Source organism: Poecilia reticulata, linkage group LG22, assembly GCF_000633615.1.
Source record: "Poecilia reticulata strain Guanapo linkage group LG22, Guppy_female_1.0+MT, whole genome shotgun sequence".
NCBI classification, from domain to species: Eukaryota; Metazoa; Chordata; class Actinopteri; order Cyprinodontiformes; family Poeciliidae; genus Poecilia; species Poecilia reticulata.
The window spans coordinates 5,730,174-5,736,777 of NC_024352.1; positions in this window are offsets into that span (position 1 = coordinate 5,730,174).

Genomic DNA, 6,604 nt, shown 5'->3' on the forward strand with positions numbered 1-6,604 from the left:
AATAAACCGGAAGTTTCTGAATCTACTTGAAATGATTTGTGACCATCATGGGGTCCTGATCATTTACTGATGCTGGCTTTTAAGTGATTCACTGACCCAGGTACCATATTGCGGTTTGAACTTTTTCCAACAATGAGCAATCTTAAGGCCTGTACTTGTGTAGCGCTTTATGTAGTCCATTCACACACACATTCACAATCTTATGGTGGCAAGCTGCTGGATTGTAGCCACAGCAACCCACACATGGTGACACTGAACACCACCAGCAGACGAGGCAGGTGAAGTGTCTTGCCCAAGCACACAATGACCTGCAAACCACCATTTACAAGACAAACTTCTTCATTATGGCCACCATCACCCAAGGCGAAACGGCGTCCAACCTTCTACTAGCAAGATGTACCTAATCCAGTGGTTGGTGAATTCAGCTATCATTTATTTCAGCTATTCGCTCCTTGTTCTCCTATAGCATACAGACCGGAGGTCAGGCTGYGACACGACTCAGCAGCCTATAGGCCAGTTTAATTGTCATATTACACAGTTACAAAATGCAGTGACATTTGGACCTGATGCTAAGCAGACGATGTGGAAAATTGTGAAAATTCCTTGGTAATTTGTCACACCAGCATTCCTCACTCACCATCTCCTGGTGCCAGCTGGCTGATGGCAGCAGTTTTCCTTCTGCCTGTAGTGCTAGCCACTTTKGTTGTCTCCATGGGAACTGTTTAGCCTCATTGGCTTGCACACTGGCAGCTTAGGGCRGCTTACCCAGAATGTTTCGGCTCATATTGTGACTTGCCTAGTCCTCAGYGATGCCTCTGTGTGGAACGTGAACTCTGAAGCTACACGGTTCCTTTCCAGAMTCCTGGTTCACATGGGGTTGCTAGAATGCTTAGAAAGCATTGTAGCAAAATCTCCCACTTCTTTTACTTTTAGCAGATGTTAAGCATATTTGGTACGTTTCCATTCTTAATAAATGATCATCAACTGTAAACACRAACTTTGACTGGACCATTCAAGSACTTGAATAATGTCAGTACTGGGTCAGCGACATGCTCCTGCTCCAAGTGGAGGAGTTSAAGTGTCTCTGCGTCTTGTTCACAAATTAGATTTTCCAGTTGATCTATCTTCAAACAGAAAAGAGTTCMAGRATATAAGCGAGTTTCCTCCAAAGGGTTTCTGGGCTCTCTCTTTGAAATGGGGYRRGAACTTCGGTCATTCGGGAGGGGCTCAGAGTCGCYGTTTCTACACATCGAGAAGAACCAGTTGAGGAGGATCAGGCATCTGGTTGGGATGCCTGATCCTGGATGTGTCCCTGCTGAGGCGTTTTGAGTACGTCCCACAGGGAGGAAATCAAGAAGACGACCCAGGACACGCTGTAGGGAGTATGTTTCTCAGCTGGCCTTGTTATTTCTCAATATGAGTTTGCCCTGGAGACTGGAGACGTCTGGGCCCCTCTGTTTTGGACTGCTGCCTTCGTGATCTGACCCTAGATTAAGCGGATGATAATGTATGGCTGTATGTAGCTCTTGTTGTATGTTTACGGTTGTTATCCTGCTGTAGGGTAAACCTTCACCCCAGTCTCTCTCTTCTAGGATTACTCCGTACTTATGTCCACCCATCATCCCCCTCAACTAAGACCATCTTTCCTGCCCCTGCAGAAGAACAGAATCCAAACAGAACGTGTTCTGTTTGGATTATGTGAGACACCAGAGACTGGGAGCTCAAGACAATGGTGGCATTACGAGGTTTTCCACACACACAGCTTTTTGTACRTCTCATTTTACCAGAGTTTGCTGACTTTCCCTACAAGCCRTCCCAAACTATAAACAGATTTTCTTATGACTTTTTTGCAGCAATGTCTTTATTCTTGCACCTYTTCCATAAGTCATATTTTCCCACTTGAGCTGTGGATTTTTGTTGCTCCTCCAGAGGTACCACAGGCCAAGTCTAGGTAGGTTTGCAGACTTTAATTTTCTTTTCATTTCACAATTATCCACCACCTTAAGTGTTGGTCCTAAAATCCCCTCCACTTAATTTTGCTATATGTGAAAGAAGTAAGATTGATGAATACAATGAGAGGAGGACGACTTTTCAGCCRACGTCATATTTCTTTGTAGGCCTTTAAGCTTGTTTGAGACTTGAGTGAACTGAGGTAATCTGCCCATCACTTTCATCCTCCGTGGAGTGGRCTTATGCACGAGATGCTGTCGCTGTGTGTAGCTCTTATGCGCGTTACGGGTTTCCAGGGATAAATCTGCTAAGGGGATTAACCGAGCAGGGAGGGACGTATGTTCCATGTGAGGCCTGCAGCCAACCTGCAGCGAGGATTAGGTTCTACAGATCGCTGCAGACAAGCATCGAGCTCAGACACCTCAGAACACCCCCGAGGGAAAGCCTTTCCGAAAAGAACAAAAACACCTCCACGTAAAAAAAAACAAAACAAGATGTCTAAGGAAAAGCTGGAGAGCCTGGTGAAGCGCATGGAGGAGACTCTGTTGGAGATGGAGCAGCTGAAGCTGCACTGTGGGAAGCAGAGCGAGGAGCTGAGCCAGCTGGTGGTGGAGCTCCGGCGGGAGAACCAGGAGCTGATCGAGAAGTACAACCAGCTCAGCGTGGAGATGAAGGAGGCCAAGGAGATCATAGAACAGCTGCAGGACACAAAGTACGCCTTTAACGCCAARGAGCGGCAGGCGCAGAAGCTCAGCCGGCAGCTTTGAGGGCCGGCACGCCCCGACGGAGGCTTGACTGGCAGGGAGTATGAACCTGGCATGATGAAGACAGACAACGGAAAACAACTAGAGACGGAGGACAAGGGGAAAGAAAAAAAAAAACATGTTGCACAAGGTTTCAAAAGACTGGGTGGCCAAGGAAGCTAAACTGAGCGCAGCTGTTTTCTTTAACAYGTAGAGGGTTTTCTTTGACTCATTGTAAGGATGGATGTAAAAAGCTTAGTAATTTGAACCTAAATCCTGTGGCTTAGAGCTCTTTTTAAAGCTATGGCTAGACTTAATGACCTGAAATCAAAGCAGAAGGTCTGGTTGTGGAAAATGTAAACTCTGGTTAAAAAAAATAGTTTCTTTTTCCAACATCCAAAGCATTGTACTCATTAGGCTTTGGTAATAAAAACACTATTCCTGAAACATATGATGCAAAACCTTGTAAAGATCTTAGTAAATGCCAACTTGGATTTTTTTTTTAAGTGGGTGGTCATCTATTTTTGGTCTTCTGCAGATCAGAGCACTAAAAATACCTGATTATCCGTCCTTACCCTCAAGCATCTTGAGGTTTGAGACCGCGAGTCAGCCACACTTTGCTGAAACGGAAGCCACGTGCAAAACAAAAAGTTCTAGACGGAATTTMATTCGAATCGTTTGYGCAACATTCTGCTGTTGCGATCTTAAAATGAATTCTCATATATGTGCAATAAAGTTGAAAAGTAATTATCGCGTATTTTTTTGGATATACATTTGGTCTTCGCCTACAAATGCATGAAATGGGTTCGAGTCTCGTATGGGGAAATGTGTGGGATCCATGAATAACAAAGTAGATCTGAAGCATCAAGTTTTGTTGCTCCATCATGATGTGAAGGTGATTCTGCTGTGTTTTAGTTGGAAAACCGTTAGCAGTCACACTGACTGTGCTATGGGATAATCAGACGCAACTGTGCAATTGAGTTAATCCTACACCCATGCCAATTCACTTACCAGTCCAAATAAGATGGAGTTATTCAGAGAAGTAGCCTGTGGGGCCGTAGCAACTCTGGAGGAGTTGCAGAGATTCGAAGCTCAAGTCAGGTTATCTGTTGACTGGACAGATATTCCTCACTCAACAGATATGGCTAATTTTGAGAGGAAACCAAAAGATATCTGTTTGTGGCTTGCCTAAAAAAACCACAAATTTATAACTTTTTGCCGACATGCTACAAGCATGCAAAAAAACAAAACAAAAGAAAAGTAAAAAGCTAAAGATGCACACCCAATGGTTGTGGCGTTGTCGTTTTGTGGGGAGGCTTTTCTTGAACCTCAACATGCATGGATCTCTAMCACCAGGGGAATTCTGGGAGAATTCTGGTTCACCTTTCAGACAGAAAGTCACACCAAATACAGCAAGATCGACTTTTAAAAGGTTTACTTTTAAAAGGGTATTCGTGTGTTAAAATTCCCCAAAGTCCTTGAAGAATTTAAAATTGACAAACACTCAATTTGACTGAACCTGATTTATTTTACATAGSAGAATTAGCAAACCTGCTCAGTCATTAGATGTCCAAAAACGGTATACTCCAAAACACCTGAAGTTGTAACTCCTCAAAACTTGGTTCTATAAAGTATTGAGTCAATCGGAGTGAATACACAAGCATGATGCACCTCACGTTTCTCAGTGTTAATCACTTGCTCTGACTTTTGAACTTTTCTTCTTTTCCTTTGATACTTCGTCTCACTAATCATGAAATAATACCCCAGTATTAACGTCATGAACTTTGACCCAAAACAAGCTTGATCATGTCAAATTGTAAACAGTGATTCTGCCCATTACTACGAGTCGTTCAGCTGAATCGAAAAGTGGTGAGAACTGAGGTCAAACTAAAATCTCACGCTGTGAGAAGCACAACTAACTTGTAAATGAGAGGTTCTGATGGGTAACTTTCAATTCAACAGTTTTCATTTGGTTCACCGACGTCTGCAGAGAGTCTCAGCAAGGCCGCGGTGGCTCGCCGCTGCTTCACCAATTTCTTGTATATTTATTTCTAAAAGCGTTCCAAGCATAAAAATATTACATACAAAAAAATTGGTGAAAGAAAAATGCATGTCAAACTCAATATGTAGTTGCTTTTGAAGGTTTTGCTCAACAGATAATTTTAGATGATTGAGGTGTTGAGGGGGGAGAAAAAAGCCTCACGTCTAAAATGAAAGAAGACATTCTTCTAAAGAAATATTTTGGCAGATATATAAAGACAGCTTTGCTGATGTGGTTTCCCTTTAAAAGCTCCAAAATAAAAACTTTTCTTCTTGTTGTTTACATGTAGTCCTGACATGTTTTTTCAGATGGCCTTGTAAATATCTATTATAAGAACTACTGGGTTGYGTATTGCCTTTGATGAGTCGTTTTAAGTAATGTTTGAAACAGCGTTAGATGGAGAACGTGTCTTTGCTTTGATTATTTATTGGTTCCCTTTTAGCTCCCAACAAAACTCTAAACTAATGTAATCAGAAGGTTGAAGCCTGTAAATCAGTCAATATTGGTGACAACCYGCCTCCCTGAAAAATGTTTGCCCCCCTTTCCGGATTTCTTCTGTTTTTCCATTTTTATCACACTTGAACAAAACCGGCCAGGCTGCAAAATCTCAAAATGCAACTGGTGGTAGCGTGATGTGTGCTGCGTTTGTCCAGGATCTGAACGTCTTGCCATAATGACGAACTCATGAATTCTGCACTCTAGGTGACAATTCACTGTCCAGTAATCAGTTCAAGGCCATAAACACAAATGGTGTTATGATGCATACTGAAGGAGTGCGCGTCAGATTACATTTTATAGGGAATTAATAGAACAGCTTTCACTGGAAGCTGCAGTATGTAGTGTATTTTTTATGTATCTTTAAAAAGAGTCACCGTGTCGTGACACCTGCTCAAAAACATCCAATAGGAGAGTCAATCATGCTTGTGTACACACTGCTCAATGTGCCARTTATGGCTGAGAAACAACTTAGCATTACAGAAAAACTGTTTAGAAACTGTAGTGCAGAGTGGAAGGGGGAGGATGTGAGCAAGAGGTACACAGGCATGATTGGCAACACTAACACCCTCCTCCTGGCTTTGATTGGTTGTTTCTGACTGAGCAGTGAGCAGGCAGAGAAGCTTGAGTTTTTTATTTTTACAGATTATCTGTGTCGTACTATGCTGTCAAGACATAGACAGTTTTAACAAATATGCAAAATAATTATTTATTTTGCATATTTTTTAAAACTGTCACTTCAGTTGTAATGTGAATATTTTTATTTTGTAAAATGTATTAGAGCAGCGGTCTCCAAACTACGGCCCGCGGGCCGAATCCGGCCCGCCTCCACATTTGGTCCGTGGAAAACCTAGAGCAGCAGAGAAATCTGAGGCTTATTTTTTGTAAAAAAWTTTTTTTACAAAAATGTTATGTTTACTGTTTAAAAAAAAACAAACAAAAAACTTTGGGGTTGCAGCTTATAGTCCAGTGCGGTTTATAGTCCAGAAAATAGTATTTATTTAATAAATAGTGTTATTTTCTGGATTTTTTTCTGTGAAGAACCTACACCAAGAGAGGGTTATTTGATTGTGCTTTCTGGAAAACTATATAGTTTTGCATTTAGGCACTTCTGCAAACGTCATACTTTTTCTGTTACAAACTGACTCCGACCCCCCACCAGAGAAGGGAAAAGTTATGTGGCCCTCACAGGAAAAAGTTTGGGGACCCCTTATTACAGGTACATTTTAAGTATCGCTACATTTTTGGAGGAATAGCTGGAATATTAAACAACTTTTTGCATAGATAGATAGATAGATAGATAGATAGATAGATAGATAGATAGATAGATAGATAGATAGATAGATAGATAGATAGATAGATAGATAGATAGATA